At 45.2% G+C, this 18,102-nt stretch overlaps 1 protein-coding gene across 1 annotated transcript in view; it reads left to right on the top strand.

The window, feature by feature from the left end:
* iglon5 (IgLON family member 5) overlaps window positions 1-18,102 on the top strand; it is a 104,256-nt gene that overhangs the window by 66,145 nt on the left and 20,009 nt on the right. The gene's annotated exons all lie outside the window — the stretch shown is intronic.

The following is an 18,102-nucleotide window of genomic DNA, read 5'->3' on the forward strand; positions in this document are numbered from 1 at the left end:
GTTTTACAATTAACCCGGAAAGATGGGTGGTGGAGAAAAAGGCAAAAAGAGTAATTACATTAAAAGAGAGTAAGTGGTCTGTCTGGATAAAATGCATATTTCAGTATCTCCATGCAACTGGGTGGAAGAGGGATGTAGTTGTGGGCATACTGTACACAGCGGTGTGTTGGTTTCTATTGCATCCTTTTTAAAAAGAGGAATAACGGCAGACGGTTTATCGCTGCAGCGCTCTCTCCCTCTCTCTCTCTCTCCCTCTCTCCGTCGAGCCAGGGCCCTGCCACCAGCGGCCGCCTGCTGCACCATCTGTGGCTGCAAAGTGCCCAAAATTCATTAGTGGAGAGAGACAAGGAAGAATCCACCAGGAGAGTGACTCAACGGGAGGCGGGGGAGGGGAGAGAGGGAGGGCGGGAGAGACCGACTTTTTGAAGCTTTTTTTTTTTAATGAAACGTCGCTCAAAAAGAGCGCCGAGCAGAAACGAGGTCGCGCCCCCGGACCGTGACAATGGAGTCGAGGAGGTTGGAGGTGAGCTCGGCAAACGAGAGAAGGAAGAGATGATCCAGAGCTAAAGAGAATGGAGAAATGGGGCGAGAAATGAGAGGAAGTGACAAGAGAGAGAGAGGCTTGTGAAGATGGAGAGCTCAAGAGGAGGAGGAGAAGTGATGGGGGGGGGGGGGGGGAGATGTTCTTTGTGCCCGTCAGACTAAAGATCAGGATTTGTGCGACACATCTTTACCAAATCTCTCACAAAAATCTGTCTGTTATCTACATCTGCTTTGTTTCTCTCCTGCCTCTGGTTGGAATTACAGATCTGCTTTATTTGACATCATCTGCAGCGATGATTTGTGACTGGGCGCCCGTGTGTTTAGTTCACGCCGCCCGTTCTCTCGGATGCTTTTTTTCACGTTTTCATTTCCAGTATTTTACTTCCTATTTCTCATTTTTGTATTATACCTTTCCCCCTTTTTTCCTGCACTTCATTGCGTTCCCCTTGCTCCTGATCGTTCCATCTCCCTCAGCTTCCCCCGGGTTGCTCTTCCTCACTCTCCTCCTCCTCTCTTATTGTCGCCGTTTCAACCTCCCTCCCTCCCTCAACCGGCTCTCACACCGTCATCTATCCGCGGCTCATGATTCCCAGGATGGCTGCGAGGTGACAGGGATCATGGAGATTTGTGGAACTTGCCCAGATAAGCTGCTGAATTAGAGAGTGGAGACGATCAGCTGTGGGGTCGCATGAGGGAGGAGGGGAGAAGATAGGACCGCAAAGGAGGTGCAGAGATAAGAGGAGGAGAAGGGGATGAGTAAAGTATGAGGAAGGAGCTGCAGATGAGGGGATGCAGAAATACCGGAAATACCGGGAAACAGAATGATTACTTTTTTGAATTCAGCTGATTTCAGGTTCTCGGTTCAAGCCGGCTGCGTTGATTCTGCTGGTTGAATCTTTTTGAAATCTTCATTTCACATTTCTTCATTTCTTTTAACACATTTATTTTTTATTTATACATTTATTGTGAATGATTAATGATCTCTCTAAATGGCACAATGTTTTCTAATGCCTCGTTCGGCTCATAAAGATAATGGACATTTGTGACCGTATCATTTCAGTGGTGTACACGTTCGCTCAAAATTTGAAAATAGAAAAAAATAGAAAAACCTCCAGACCAACCACAAGTACAATCAGATGTGTATTTCATTCTAATAAAAGCCAGTTTGGCAGCTGAGCTTTTAACATACTTTTGTTTGTGTTTGACGTGATCTATTTACGGATGTTCCTGCGTTCAATGCAACAAGAGAAAAGGCTTTTCGGATGAGGACTCACCGACGTGCTTGTCAGACATGATACTATACTGGGTAACGCCGGTGTGGAGTTGCTGAGGTGTAAAACGACATCCCCGTGCACACGGCATCGAAATGTGGAGACACGGTTCAGTTAGAGACACATGTCAGATGAAGAACAGATTATTGTTTATGATTAACAGACGATATGTACGGATAAAGTTTCGACAGTCTTTGGCACTTGGGCTCTACGAGGAGAATTGTAATCGAGGGGCGGGAAGATAAATCCCCCCCGTGGAGTCCAGACACTGGTGGGGGCCGGTTGAAGGTGATGAAGGAGATGGATTGCAAAGGGGTGCGTAACAGCAGCTTGAACACACTGGAGGTAGGGAGACAATCTTATTTAAGAAAGACACAGCAGCCAGATGATAAGCTGATGATGTCATTGTTTCCTTGTGTTTATTGCATTGAGGAAACCAGCTGATCTAAACAGCGGATATCCTGATTGACAGACCGGCTAAGGAGTGAACGGCACCAGATAAATAACCACAAGGCTTAAGCACACAGGAGGATAGTCCTCATGACTGAACTTACACCGGAGGCTGTGATTGGATACATGTGTTTGGGGGAGGGGTTTCGGTCTAACTGCATTACCAGGCCTCACATCTATTGTGTAGCAATCTCACAACATAGTATGCAAACATACACTGTGTACCCTATGGCAACCGCATAGAGAACGACACAGTGTGAAAGAATTATTCGAGCAGCAAGGAGAAAGCAGAGGGAGAAAAATATCACGTCTTATTCTGACAATGTGTCCAGCTCAGTGCGTAGAGGATTCAGACTGAGAGAAAATCCTCCCGATGAAAACAACTGCAGGAGGTAAAGAGTTATAGGTCAGAATATGGAGAGGAAAAGAAGGAGGAAGAAAAAGCTGGCACTTAGTGTTCTTCCTTTTTTCTTGCTTCTTCTTCCTCCAATCAGCTTCTAATATCATCCTCCTCCTCCTCAAGGAAAATACATTTTTAATGCTGTTAAACAAGGTGCTATTTGTGGTTAAATCAGATGGGAGGGTGGGGGGTGGACCATTACACTATTAAAATAACATCCGGGAATATTTGCATCCATTATTTTGTTTCTTTTTTTTTTACATTATTAATTTATCAAGTAGAGGAATATTTATACTCTTTTACTTTGTCTTTTGCTCAAGCGGACACATACACAACAACAACTAAAATGTTAAATGACAATTTAACATGCCATAACTAAAATCCTCTTCCACTAACATTGATAGGTGAATATTTAGGAGAAAATAGTCCAAATGTAATATATATAAATGTGGTGGCAACATACAAATAGATATGACAACTATATTTTAATTAGATATGTAAAAATATGTATTATATATAAAGGTATTTTATGTTGTTTATTGTTGTAAAATAATTAAGAGTGTTGGTTGTAGTGGATTTACTCTTATTTTTTTGGACTCACCAATATGCACCAAGGCCAATACAATTTAAAAAGGAGTAATTCTGTCCAGCCTCGACGAAGATACTAATTCCTGAGCTGGCAGTAGCCTCAATACGACCAAATGCAGAGCAGATTTTTTTCCACAGCAACAAGGACATATTGTGTTGCGAGTAATAATTTCTCGCTCTTGCTCCAACAATTCCAGGAACCACACGAAATCTCCAGCTTTAATAAAAGTGGATGAGGCAGATTGCGTAAAAAGTGGGTACATCGAGGGAAAAAAAGTAAATTGCATTACCACAAAATAACTCAGAGAACACGTTGAACCTCACGGATTCCAAGTTACGTAACCAGTGTAAAAGAATCCGAGGGAGGATTTCTTTCCCTTTGAAAATATCCACCCAATCTTCTCCAGATTTTCAATCAGGCTCCGAATGTACCGAGTCGGGCACAGCGCTGTCTTGCTGAAGGTTAACTCGTCTTTCAGGGGGCCGATTTCAATCTTTTATTCCAGAGTCTTGTGCAAATGTAAAGGAATAAACATCTGTCTCATGTTTTGTGGGGTCATCTGCAGATGACGTCGGTGCCGATGCCGCTCGGTGCGAGTAAAGATGATGAGACGGCTCGTAAAAAGGTTAGAAATTATGTACTAAAAAGCAATCTCGCCACGACACGTGCTCTCCTGAATATTAATAGTGAATGACATGTCAATTTAAAAAAGCTGTCTGGTGGTCTTATCAGTGTGTTTCACACTACTCTACAATGAGGCTATATGACAAGCGCTTAGCGACATTAGCATGCAGCATTTTACACTTTTTACAGTATTTCAGGGGGAAATATTTCTTACAGCACAGAAAAAAGCTTCCACTTGAGCATATACATTCATATTTTCTCAGGCTTTGACGTTTGCAATCCATCCCGGGAGCTGCGCTTGTTTTATTATTAATATTTAAATGTGTGTCTCAGGAATATGGCTACGTCTCGATCCGTAGTGTATCGTACACGCTGTAAACACGGTTGTCCAAACTGACTGCGAGCGTATGTCCGTTTTTTAAATGTCATGCGGTTAAGTTTTTTGAAATAAACTGCAATATGGCTTCAGCATATTTGCAATATAATGCACTTTATCTTAATTGCACTTGTTAAATTGAGCACTCAATGTCGTCATTGCCATTATTTCTAACTACTTGACCATAAACCATGATTGACCCTCCGACATGTTCACAGTCAGGTCAAGGGGACGAACGCGAGAAGACACCATGAAACTAAAAATAATTCCCACATTTCTTGCAGTGTAACTGGCTGAAAACCACACATTTACGATTGTGTAGCCCACAATAAAAACATGTTTGGCTTCACTTGCTGTAAAGAGGAAGATGTAATGTGTATAGAAAGTCCTCCTATATTTTTCGATGTGGGAATAATGCAAACGCATAAGGAAAAGCTGCAATCTTCACGTGCCTGTGTGTGTGTGTTTGTGTGTGTGTGTGTGTGTGTGCAAAATGTTCGCAGCTCATTCTCACAGAGGGAGAGGGGAGCCAGAGATCATTTTCAGTGCTCCACATGAAGGAGCATTAATCCAACTCAAACAGCTCCGAGGAGACGGACGCCTCATAACTTATGGTGACTTAGAAATATGTTTATGTTTGTAACTGCACTACAAGATTAATAACCCGACACATTATGAATTACACAACCCTTTCTGCGAGAAAACACAAAAGGAAAACAGCAGAGCAAGTGATGTGTGGCGATAAATGGAAAGCAAATTAGCCAGTGGCATTGTATTTAATTACATATTACTCCTATCGCAGCTTTAGTTATGCCCCTGATTTCCTCAATGGCCTCGGGGCTTTAGTGAAACAGGTTTATCGGGAAGATGAGCTAGCAGATTCATCAGTGGCTCAGTCCACCAGGGCTGACATAAACACACAGCTTAGCTTCGCCCCGAGGAGCTGGCTGCACGCTCGCTGTCCTCCTCATAACAGACGTCACTTTAAATTCACCTTTTTTTTTAAAAACTTTCCTTCTCATCTCCGTTTTCTCGATTCTCAGCATTTCTTTTCTGCGTGTCGTACACGAGGCCCATCTCTCCGTTCCGCTCGGCAGCGACGCCCTAATGGGCTGTCCATCGATTGCTTTTTAATACAACGGACACTCGCTCCAAAGAAACACCCAGAGCATGTCACCACCCAGGCGTAAAGAAGCGGTTGGAGGGTGAAGAGAGAGCAAGAGAGAGAGAGAGAGGGAGCCTGGGATATATTTTTAACTCAACAAGATGAAGAAAGAGCGACCGGGGAGCATCTGAGCGAGACTATCTCGCTGTCGAGGGAATGGGTCGGGGGCTTACCTGCAATTGAGCGGTGACAGCGCGCCGGTGGGGAGTCATCAGCCCTCCATCTGAGAGGTGGGGGAAAGGAGGCCTCTCGGAGGAGAGCGCACTGCTAGCCAACCAGGTAGCCCAAGAAGGAACAGCCCCCCCCCCCCCCAAGGGATGGATTAACGAACGGGCCTACCGGGCCCAGGGGCCCATGAGCTCAGGGGGCCCCTAAGCCAGAGCCTCCGCGCGTGACGTCGCTGTTATTACCTTTGCGTTGAAAATGCGGAAGGTAATGTTTTGATCGCCGTGTATTTATTTATTTATTTATTTGTATGCGTGTTATTCACATAACAAAAAGTTTTAAACCGAATCGCATGAAATTTGGTGGGATGATTGGTTATTATCTGGGGACCATTTGATTAGATTTTGGGATCGATCGGGTCAAAGGTCAAGGTCAAGGAAAGGTCAAAATCTTCTTGAATCGCATGAAATTTGGTGGGATGATTGCTTATTATCCGGGGGGCAATTGATTAGATTTTGGGATCGATCGGGTCAAAGGTCAAGGTCATGGAAAGGTCAAAATCTTCTTTTTACCATAGCACGGTCAATTTCTATCCAATTGGCATGGAACTAATGCCAACATGTTCATAATTCAATGCCCAATCTTGTGATATGCGAAGGTATGCGCTCTACCGAGTGCCCATTCTAGTTAACATTGTATTGATATGAATATGATGATATGACACGATGTGCCGTATGCCGGTATATGCTTGGCTTAAGTCATTCATGTCAGTAACAGGGCCCCAATAGTCCTACTCAGGGATGTTATTCCTGGTTATTCGTTTAATTTATATTACCGAAGGGGGGGGGGCCTTGACACGTCCAGGCCCAGGGGCCCGTGGTTTCTTAATCCGTCGTCCCCCCCCCCCCTTAAAAACTCCCTCCGCCTACCAGTCCGAGGCCGGGGAGCTCGGCGGCGGCGGCGGTTTGAACGTGTGCCATAAGCTCTCCGGCCCAGCTGTAGCCAAACACAACTGGCGCGGCGGCAGTGTGTGCAGGAGCTAGCGGCGCCGAGTCACAGCGGGGGAGCAACAATGGAGGCTTCCCAATGCGCACCAACCCCATCCGCAGCTGTACGGGGCGGCCGTGGGCACAGCCAGGCGGGATCCGAGTGCACACAAACAGGCGGAAGTGTGCAAACACATGAGCGTAAACACACACACACACACACACACATTCACAAATACGCATGCAGCTAACCGTTTTTTTTACACAAGCTTGAAAATACACAGATGCACCTTCTCTCGTACACACAGACACACACAGCGTCTCAGTGCACTGCACCATGCTCCCTCCATTCAGCACCCCCTCAATCTCACACACACAAGCCAAGTCATGAACACACACGGATGCCCACACACACACACACACCCTGAGATGTAATCCAGGTGCACTTGAAACCCGCCACGTTCCCGGTCTGCATTCATTGAGATGGAGTGTGTTGATATGAAAACGTTCCTCTGCTCCCCTGAAGCCAAAATGTTGTCGCCTTTTTGTTTTTGCTCCTTGCAAAGAGGCGCAGACAAAGAGCGACTTATTTGAGATCGCTTATTGCCACGACGGCTTCAGACGGCGGCAAATTGCCCCTGATTCAGTCATCACAATTAACTGGTCTCATTACTCTGTTTGAGTATATTACTCATTTTGCATATTACCACCGAAATACGTCCTCGGCGGTATGAAATGAATTGTTGGTGGAGGGTGTTTAATAAGCAAAGTCAGTGGTGGTGCCGTGAAGGCTTATATGCATGCAGGAGAAAAAAAAAAGAAGAAAAAAAACTAAATGAGATCTTTCATTCAGCCCCGCACGTTGAATCGAGAATGTGTTCAAAATGCACTGAATGCCTTTTCAGCACTTTCAACACACATCCACACACAGGGTTTTGTCTTTCACGGAAATTGCACGAATTCAGCGTTTTCATTCAAATGAATGTCCAGATTAACAGCAGCGGGCAGTAATTCTCAAGCGCTCGTCAAAGTTCTTCTTCCCCCCCGTTAGTCCTACGTTTCAAGTGTTTCATAAACGGCCGTTGGTGGCTTTGCATTGCCTGGTCATCCATTTCACACACACACACGGCCCAGCACTCTTTTTGATGCCTCATTCTTTTTGACTCCGCTTTAGAGCCAATGGTCCTATCAAAACAACTGCTCCCACGCTATTACACTTCTTTGTCTCCTGTCACTATCGCCCAGTAATTGCGGTTTTTATTGTAGCTTCTTAGAGGCTCGAGTGTAAACTATAGGGTGAGCCCGTCCGCTGTGCTGGAAGCTTAACAGCATGGCTGGAAATATTTGTTCAGTCACACGGCATCTGACAGAGATCCTCTATAAACGCGACAAAATACGCCACGCGAGAACGTACTCGCGGTTTTAAATTACACCGTTTGTATTTATTTATTTATTTTGGAGAAAACAAATTACGGAATTGGCAAACGCCAGAAAACTGTTTTGTTAGTGCAAAAGAAATTTGTAACAGTTATTTTAAGACTCTGATAAATGATGTTGTCCAGCATGTCAGATCAACCACTTTTTTTGCGTCGCTCATTTTAATTGCCTCGATTAGTTGGGTTTTTTTGCACGTTGCCATATGTCATGTTTATCGTGTCTCTGGCCAAAAACGGCAATGTGGTTATGAGATGGACGGCCAAGATGATGACGTCCAATAAAAGTCCAATGAATACTGATCGACTGCATGCGTCTTGTTTATTTATTTATTTAATTGACATTTGATTTGGTGGTGATCAGGCGGCCACACTTGTCCAAAAAACAAAAACAAACGTGAAAAAACAACACTTTTTGCCATTATGTGTTATATTCCTGTCTCTTTTTTTAAGGCCGTCTTTCGGGCTTTCTTTGGACACGGGATAAATTGGTTCAGGCCTTTTCTGTCAGAAAGTCAAGAGACGCAGTGAAAAGTGTGACACAGTCCATGTTGACAACTATATTTGAACCGAAACAGGACGTGTAATTGGGCGTGGCAATACGGAGACATGATTTGAAGAGCAGGTGCCTGCTGTGTTGTTTTCTAGTGCACACGCACACAAACCCAACACACACTCCAAGCCAATTATTTAACGCTATTTAGCGGTCGGTGTCGGTTTGGCAACAAGAAATGTTCGATTGAGACGTAATAGGCTGGGGAGAAAATTGCCGGCATGCAGACGCATATCTAAATAATGGGCAAGTTTCAAAACATCTTTGTGGAAGGAAATTTAAAAACACATTTGTTAGACCTCAAGGATTCACAAAAAGCATTTAAGAGGAAATACTGCATATAATCATAATCTTCGATGTCACAATATTTTTTAAGAACCCTCAAGAGTATCTTTAGACATAATTTCCAGTACAATAAACATGAATATGAAACTGACAGACATTTCAGCCTTTCTATCCACTGGAGCTCGTAGTGCTCCAGTATTACTGAACTCTTACACTCAATAAGCAATAAAGGCCGACACGATTTCATGTCTGCAAGCCAAGACAATCAACTACATTTATACATATACACGTTCTATACATTTTCTCACACACATCAACGAGGCAAATATCATTTCCACTAAGGTCCCTCACAACTACTTGTGTGTCGCTGTAAATCTTTTTACTGTCACAATTCAGTCACGGCCAGCAGTCCATATTTATTTTGTGTCACCGTGATGTTGAATCAGGTTAATGTCATACACTGCTTTTCATGTTATACGAAGTTAGGTTCTTCCAAAACGACAAAACATTTGCATTGCGTCACGGTGCTATTAGAGTGGACCCAAAAGCACGACTCAGACAGGAGTAACAAAGATGAATGTCTTTAGTTGAAAACAGGCTGGGTCAAAACCAGGAGATCAGTCCAAGAAGCAAGCAAGTCCAAAAAGGGGCAGGGCAGAGAATCAGAGGTCATGGCAGGCAGGTGGGGTCAGAACAGGCAGATCAGGAATATACTCTAATAACGCTGGAGAACTTGGCACAAAAACACAAGACAATCTGGCAGAGGACAAGTGGAAGTGAGGGAGCTAAATAGTGAGGGACTAATGAGGGAATGGGCAACAGGTGAGATGGGCATGTGGACCAGGTGAAGGGAATGAGGGACTAACGAGGTGATCAGAGGCAGGTGAGGGGAGTTGGACTGACGAGATGGGAAGCAGGATCTGGAATGACATGATAGTTAGAGACAGGATGAAAACAACTAATAACGAGAACGGGCACTCGGTAGAGCGCATACCTTCGCATATCACAAGATTGGGCATTGAATTATGAACATTTTGGCATTAGTTGCATGCCAATTGGATAAAAAGAAGATTTTGACCTTTTTCATGACCTTGACCTTTGACCCGATCGATCCCAAAATCGAATCAAATGGTCCCCGGATAATAACCAATCATCCCACCACATTTCATGCGATTCGGTTTAATACTTTTTGAGTTATGCGAATAACACGCATACAAATAAATAAATAAATACACGGCGATCAAAACATAACCTTCCGCATTTTCAATGCGAAGGTAATAAAAGGAAGGTGTGGAGCTAAACTGTTACAATTTGCAACAGCGCCACCCATTGACAAAAGCAGAAACAACACGATGCGTCTGTATTCACATTTCTGATTAATTTAACTGGACAGAGTCATATTTTTCAAAAGACAATCTTACAATTGCAAGTAACAAATATGTATTTGAATCTTTTTCCATGCAGAGACCTCCCAACATGTTGTCGTTAAGGCTTTCACAGTTTAACGTGTTTCACGCTATAAAGTATCATTCAATGGCGACCCTCCATAATCCGCACATTGCTTTTTCTCCAAGACAACATTAAAAAGTAGATATTGATACGTGAAGTCAGCATCGCCGAAGTTAGCTTACAATCTGTTTGCCGAAGATGTGCGTTATTGTCCGAGGACGCCAGCTGCAGAGCTACTTGTGGGTGAATCAGTATTTAAAGGTTCCCTGCTCGTACAGTGACAGCACTCGCCCGCAAATCTGTCAAATTACCAGTGCATAGGGTGTATTTAGGGCGGTCTGCAGGGCCTTATGTAAGGCCGACGTGTGTAAGTAGTCACTGGGAAAGGAAGTTACAGTTTAACTACTGTATTGATTCGGAGAGTGCTAAGGGGTTTAGGCCGCCGTCCAAGGAAAATGGGGGGTAAAAGAAAGCGGAGTGGGGCTCGTCCCCGGTTTTAGCACGCTCAGCCTTTTTTCCCCAGCCACGCTTGATTCAGTGGTAAAGATCTGTGGCTGCCCATTGAAGTTGTACAACTGCTGCATTGAGTACTGTATGGCTCCGTGCACTCTGCAGTGCTCTATTGATTGATGTGTGAAGAGGGATTAGAGAGTGGGAGAGAGGGAGCAGAGGGACGGCCAGAGCGACCACAGGCGGTAGGGATGAGAATTGATAAGATTTTAACGATTCCGATACCTTATCGATTCCTGCTTATCGATTCGATTCCTTATCGATTCTCTTATCGATTTTTTTTGGGCAAAAAAAAAAAAGAGCACAAACGGGTTTATTTCATTTTTTTTTCTTTTATATAATGCTGCACACACAGTATGTATACATACACTTTACTTTTTTTAAATCCCAAAAACATTTATATCATATTACTCTTTGAACTTAAAAATAAACTTATAACTTAAATAAAATTTATTCTGTTTAATTTAACAACATTCCTAGAAATTTTTGGTCCTTCCTTTTTTTAAAAGGGTATATGAATGAGCTGAAAAAAAAAAAAACTAGCAGGTAAATACCAAGTGTGCAACAACCATCGTATCATCATCAAAACAATTTTGTGTGCAAAAATAAGCGCTTTCTGCTTTCTCCGGGAGGATACGCAGGACTCAGCAGTGGTGGTTCAGTGGAAGGAGAACTCTCTCTTCTCTCCAATGGGATGATGAACACAAGACATGAGAGTGTGAGGGCGTCCAGCTGCTCAGACCTGGCCTGACACCCAGACAGGCAGCTGACTCTGAACCTCATCACTGACTCTGAACCTCATCAGGGATGGCAATGGGATTTATTACATATTAAATATGTATGAAACAACAAAAAAAATGGCATAAAACAAAATTAACAGCTGATTTGCTGAGCTGACAGCCAAGCCAAGAAAGGAGGGAGCAAACACTGGAAGATTCTGTAGCTTCCTACAGATAAGAGATGGTGATTGAATAAATTAGCTAATATCTAAATAATATAATAATAAAAAATCGATATTTCTTAATAATAAATTAACAACATGCTAACGCGATGCTGCTGATAACACACGTTAAATAATATCGGTACTGCCAAACACATTTCATTCAAAAACTTTAAATAAACGCAACGTGAAGTGGATCATGCACAATGGACAGATAATAGATGTTCACGAAGATAAGGCAATAAAGCGATCATCGACAACAACAGTAAAATCAACTCACACACACACAGTGGTGGATGGACAGTTGAGGGGTTTACCGTTAAGCTGAGAGATGAAGGCCATGCAGCATGCATGCGCATATGCGAACATCCATTAACATTCTGTGTGTTCATCCAACGCTGTGTTCAAATCTTTCTATTCAGTTCTTTTGTGGCGTGATTTTGATTTAGGTTATTTTGACACACTACAAGTGGGTTTGTGTACTTAGAAGTCGCAGCCTTGTTGCCAAACTGCTGCCATCCTTCGCCAGCTTTTGCTTGCTGCTGCCTGAAAAAAGTTCTAGCAGAAAGGTTAAAGTGCTAAAACCCCAGAGGTAAAACGAGCAGAGGAATATAAAGATCGAGGCTATAGGGAAGTTCTCGATGCCCATCCCTAACAGGCGGAATTGTGGATTCAGCATGTGTAGTATAAAAACTATAAAAAGAAAGGGGGGGGCAGATGTCACGTCTTTGGTATCGGCCGAGTCACCAGAGTGATGCTTTTCTGTAACTGCTGATGGTTCTGACATGCTGCTGAGCTCTGGCTGCGTTAGCATGCGTGTCAGAATGGTTGGTAAATGGGGGCCGATGAGACCCGCGATAGATCTACGTACGACCTTGAGAGCCGAGCAGCAACGTGAGCAATCGATCCTCCCGACGCGTCAGCGTGAGCTCGCCAGAGCCACAGATCACGTAAACGCTCCTTTCAGTCATCCCACCACATTCCTTCAACCGGGGGGGGAAGAAAAAAATAAAAATAAACACATCTGCGGTCTGAGAGGTTGGAGAAATGACTTCGCCCGACGGATTCAAAACACTTCATCCGCCGTGACTTCTCTGACATTTCTCAGATTCCTGTCAAGTGGCATCCTGCTGACATTCATTTTGCTTCCACCAAAGCCGGCGACCCGCGTATCCATCTTGTTGCGCTGGATGCGAGAGCGCGGCGGCGCCCAGGTGGTTTCTCACTCCTCGCTCGTCCCGCCGCTGACAGGTGGAAGGAGCCAGCAGGGGAGTCGGGGATTTTCATCGACAGCGTAGAGAGGGGGGCTGAATGAGTCGTGGAGAGGACGGCGGGGAAGATGAGGCTCCAGAGAGCTGGACGTGAGCTTTGGATTCGGTGCCGTCCAGAGTTAATGGGATCAGACGAGGAAGAGAAAGGGCCGATATCTGTGCCGGTTAATGTTTAATCCCCCCCACCACCACCGCCGCCCCAGACCCCTCGTCTCCTGCCCCAGGCGCCTAGCATCCGATAACCCTTTGGCTACCTCTGTTCATCATCAAGGTGTCGGAGGGAAGTGCCCGTGTAAATATTTAATTGGCTGCAGCATGCCGGTGTTAATTATGCGGGTGCGTCTTCCCTTTCTGCTTTGCTCGATGCACCAGCGTTACCGACTGTGTCCTCGCACTTTCCTCCCCACTTAATACAGATGCCACTTCCCCGCTCCCGCTGTCTCGGCTACTATTAACGCCAATAGTGCCATTATCACCTCCCGCTGCTGCCGCTACTACGGCCGTCGACAACCCCTCGCTGCGGCTGCTCCGCAACGTCCTCTTCCTTTTCATATTCCTCAGGACCTCACCTCACCCCGGCTTTGTGTTTTCTTTCCACCTCTCCCTTCCGACCTCGTGCCGCGCCTCGCTCCTTCTCCTTTTCAATTTCAAAACGCCACGGCAGCCTCCGCGAAAAACGGATTATTGTCCCGGGCGTCATTACGTCCTCCGCCGTGATCCGTCTCGACGGCGATCCCGCTTTCGGAAGCGCCGTTGGGCTTTCGGAGTGCATTTGATCTGCGAGGGCAATGCGAAACAGATGAACAGTACAAAAGGTGGCCTTGCGACGACTGCGCGGGCGAAAGTTGGACGGCACGATAGAGCTCTGCTCATCGGTGCAATTACAAACAGGCACGTGAGAAAAGTCAAGAGGATAGCCGTCTCGTGGGTACGCAGCATGCAGCCTTGCAGTGCTGCAAAAGACTCAATGCAGGAGAGCACGGAGACTGAACCACTGAACCACTGAACCGCATGTGGAGAGAGTTGTATGAACGTCTACCCGCGGGCCAGTCAGAGATAAAGTGTTATCCACAGATGAGTAAAACTGATTTCTGTGTTTGCAGTAAAACAGCTGCACTGATTGACAAAACAGCTCCAGTACCTGTAAGGCAACGGTCTGCTAGCACAGTGTCTTCCTGAGCGTGATCCCTCAGGCATCGCCATCAAGTTGTATTCTCTTTAAAATGCCAGACAAATCTAGCCCCGAGGCTCAAGGCTGTGTGCGGACAAAGGCTGCAGGGGGGGTCATTTGGACAGAATACAATTCAATTCAGTTTATTTGTATAGCCCAATTTCACAAATTACAAATTTGTCTCGGAGTGCTTTACAATCTGTACACATAGACATCCCTGCCCCAAAACCTCACATCTGACCAGGAAAAACTCCCAAATAACCCTTCAGGGGGAAAAAAAGGGAAGAAACCTGCAGGAGAGCAACAGAGGAGGATCCCTCTCCAGGATGGACAGATGCAATAGATGTCATGTGTACAGAAGGACAGATTTAGAGTTAAAATACATTCAATGAATATGACAGAGTGTATGAATAGTTCATAGTAGGCATATTCCACGATGGAGACCTCCACGATCCATCAGGCAGATGGCGGTGGGGAGGAGGAGTGGGCAAGTGTGTGTGTGTGTGTCTCTGTCTGTGCCTGTATGGTATGGAGACGGGGCTTCCTTTTGAGTGCCAAAACAGCAGGTCATAGCAAGGACAAGAGATTCGGGTAGCCATGGCTCACTGTATCTGCTGTAGCCAACAGTGAGTAGGGAAATGTCATATGCCCGAGTTCTCACCATCACCAGGGGGCCGCTGCAGGATTCACCACCAACACGGTTATTTCTCATTTCTCTGTTCATACTCTGCTTACTTGTGTGTGTGTTTTTATATATATATAGGCTCAGGATTTGTCTCTTTGTGAAACAAAGAAATGTTTGTCTCAGTAAAGTAGGGTACTAAAGCATCGAAGACAAAAAGCCTTCTTTGGGAATTCACATTGTGTTTGTGTTTCCGCGGGGTAGTCGGTGGTTTAAGCCTCCCCGTTGGCAGGCAGCACGCCCTCGTTTCTCCAGAGTGTCAATGGGCCAGACTCCTGAGTCCTCCGGGTGGGGGCAGTTCATCAGCCGGCATGCTGAGCCCCGGGAGGGGAGCGCAGACTAAAAAAAAGCTGCATTTGAGGATGGGGATCAATAAAGCCCAAAGTAGCCGAGGACTTGGTGGAGATGTCTGACGGTTGTGTTTGTGGTGGTCCGACAGCCCGTTGCTGGATGCACTCCGGACTCATTATTGTTCCGTTTGATCATGTCCGGCTGTGTTTGGACGGCGACATTTAAATTCATTTCCTGAAAAAGGGGGATAAATCATGTGGATTACATCAAAGGATTCGCGACACATGCTGTCATTCAGCCAGATGATGTTTACACCAAACACTCCCACTGTCCTATTCATGAGGTGCTGCAGATGCACACTTTGTATTCATTTGGCTGTGGAAGCAATAACCATTATAGTATTTACATTTGATTGCTGTGGCCAATTTTGAACAACAGAATTTCCAATGAGCAATACTCTTCACATGAAAAAAGTCTTGCACTCCTGCATGTTGGGCTGGACAGAGGTTGAAAACAGGTGTATTATATTAGTGAATGCATCATATGATTATTAATAGTTATAAGGAAGTGTCATATTATTGAGGTCAAAATAGCAGAAAACATACTTTGGCATCTTGCTCAAGGCAACAGTCTGCTAGCTGTAAAAAAAAGTGATATATTGTTTTGCACATACATTTTTGGGGTTTTAAGTATTTTGATTATCTTTGATTCTCAAGAGCAATTCAAGAGTGGAGCCACAGCAATCATAAAACACCAAATGGGAATTTGTTGGTGCATGTTTTTATGATTGTTTCACCCTTACTATGATCTGCAGGCAGGATAACGCCGGTCCACATTTCTCCTGATGCCTTGCGTTGTGGTCTGTTTTATATTTTCTAGATGAACCACAACAAAGTCGTAGTATCTGTCAAGCAAATGTTGATATATTTCACAATGCTTTGTTCTCCGAATTTGAAAAAGGAGGAGGATGAATGCCATGAATGAAGGTCTCCCGTCTCTCATATACAGACGCTGGTCCTGATTTGTCCTCCACCAGCTGTTGATATCCATTACAGTCTTAATCTGTGCCGAGGTCAAAGCTTTTCCCGCACGCCGAGCATTCAGAGTGAGTGAGGGGCTAAAAAAAAGAAAAGCTGACAGTGTGCATAAAGCAGGAAGAGTGAACGCGAGAAGCATCTGCGTGCGTCCGTCTCCTGGATGTTCGCTCCCATCGTTGTCACGGTGAACTCCGACGAGACCCCCCCTCCCCCTCTCGCCTGACGGGTCGACGAGTGCGTCTGGATGTGGAGGCGGGGTGACGCGGCTTTGAGAACGCCAAGGTGCCAAACGGAGCTGTGAGAATGGGAATCGAGTAGGGAAACGGGGAATTGCTCCCCGCTGGTTTGTAACCTTCGCGGCGTTGTTTGCAGCATCCGTCATTCATTCAATCAGGAGGTGTGCGTCTCGCCTGCGTCCCGCTGGTGACATACATGCGTTATGTGATTGGCGGGGAGCGCCTTTTTTTTTCCGACGCGAGTGTGTCTGCGGTTCGCGAAAGATTTGTGGTAGTGTGCGTTTGTGACGGCGTGTCACACCCCAGCCCCGAGCCCCTGGAACTGAATTGAATTAACCTAAATACATTCTCGTGTGTCGAGTACAGAGCACTTGGAAGGGAACAGCTGAGCACTTGAGCTGAGCACCGTCTGAGTCCAAGACAGGAAGCGACCGTTTTTCAACATTGGACACAATGGCCAATGTGCTATGCCCCTCCCCCAAAGTTTTCAGAGATGTGATTACGGCTTTTACGGCTTTTAGCGGGAGATTTTCTGGGCCGCTTTTCTTTCGAAGGCGTCGGTAGTTTGTCCTCCTTTCGTGTTTTCCACCGGCGTGTCAGCAAACAAAACGCCCAAATGAGCAGCAGACAGCGACTGTAACTGCTGAGCAACACCATGCACCGGTGCACACACAACACATGAATATATGAATACACAATGTAGCTTATATTTACCGTCAAATATTCACATAGATATGCCAAACAGGATTGCATTCACAAACACGCAGAGAAAATGCATAATTCGTCTTTATTTAAACCAAAAAAAAAAGAAGATGATTAATTATCATTTACGGGAAGTTTTCTAGACTTTCGGCTACGCGTCGTGTTTCTGAAGCCTCTCTAATTATTCTTTGTAATCAAACCATGATTCCACTTTTTAATTCAAAGCCCACGTGCTCGTGGTGCTGCATTGCCTTCACTTTGGGTCACGTCTCTTCCCCCGGTTCCCTAATCGGCATGCTTAACATGTCCTTGTGCGGTTATTTAACAAACCTTGAGGTGCTGCTCAGCTCCTTACCGCACACCGGCTTCCTTTCATAAAGTCACCCTTTATTAAACCTCAAGGCTAGAACACAGCAAAGGCCCACTGGAGATATTGAGGTCATTTTGCAGGCACGGGGAGAAAGAGATCGTTTGAGATGGAGGGAAGACACGAGCCGAGGTATCTGCTGTCACGCCGGGGTTTGGCAGAGTCTCCACGCACAGGCACCGGGTGTCGCACAATATCCCTGCCAGCGTCGGAGGTCTTTGGTTATCGTTGTTTTTCAGTCCAAGGAAGTTCACCAAAAAAAATGACTTAAAACTCCTTTAATGTGTTTTCCCCACCTATGTGACAAACACGTCTCACAGATGCCAAGTTTGAATCTCCCAACTAATGGCACTCAGTAAGTGTAAGCATGTGCCTCTGTTCTCAAGTGTGTGTGTGTGTGTGTGTGTATTTGGTAGGCAGGATGAGCATCCCTTCTGTTACTGTTGCTGTCCTTTCATTTCACGCTCCGGCAGCTCCGCGTGAATCCTCTTCCCTTGGCTCATTATCAGCGCTGTTCAATGAGCGAGCATCCCACCAGAACGCAGGGTAAAACCAAATCATTATTCAAGTACGGGGGTCAGTGCAGACGTCGTGACTCTTTTGTTT

This window comes from Pseudoliparis swirei, chromosome 22 (assembly GCF_029220125.1).
Source record: "Pseudoliparis swirei isolate HS2019 ecotype Mariana Trench chromosome 22, NWPU_hadal_v1, whole genome shotgun sequence".
Lineage (NCBI taxonomy): Eukaryota > Metazoa > Chordata > Actinopteri > Perciformes > Liparidae > Pseudoliparis > Pseudoliparis swirei.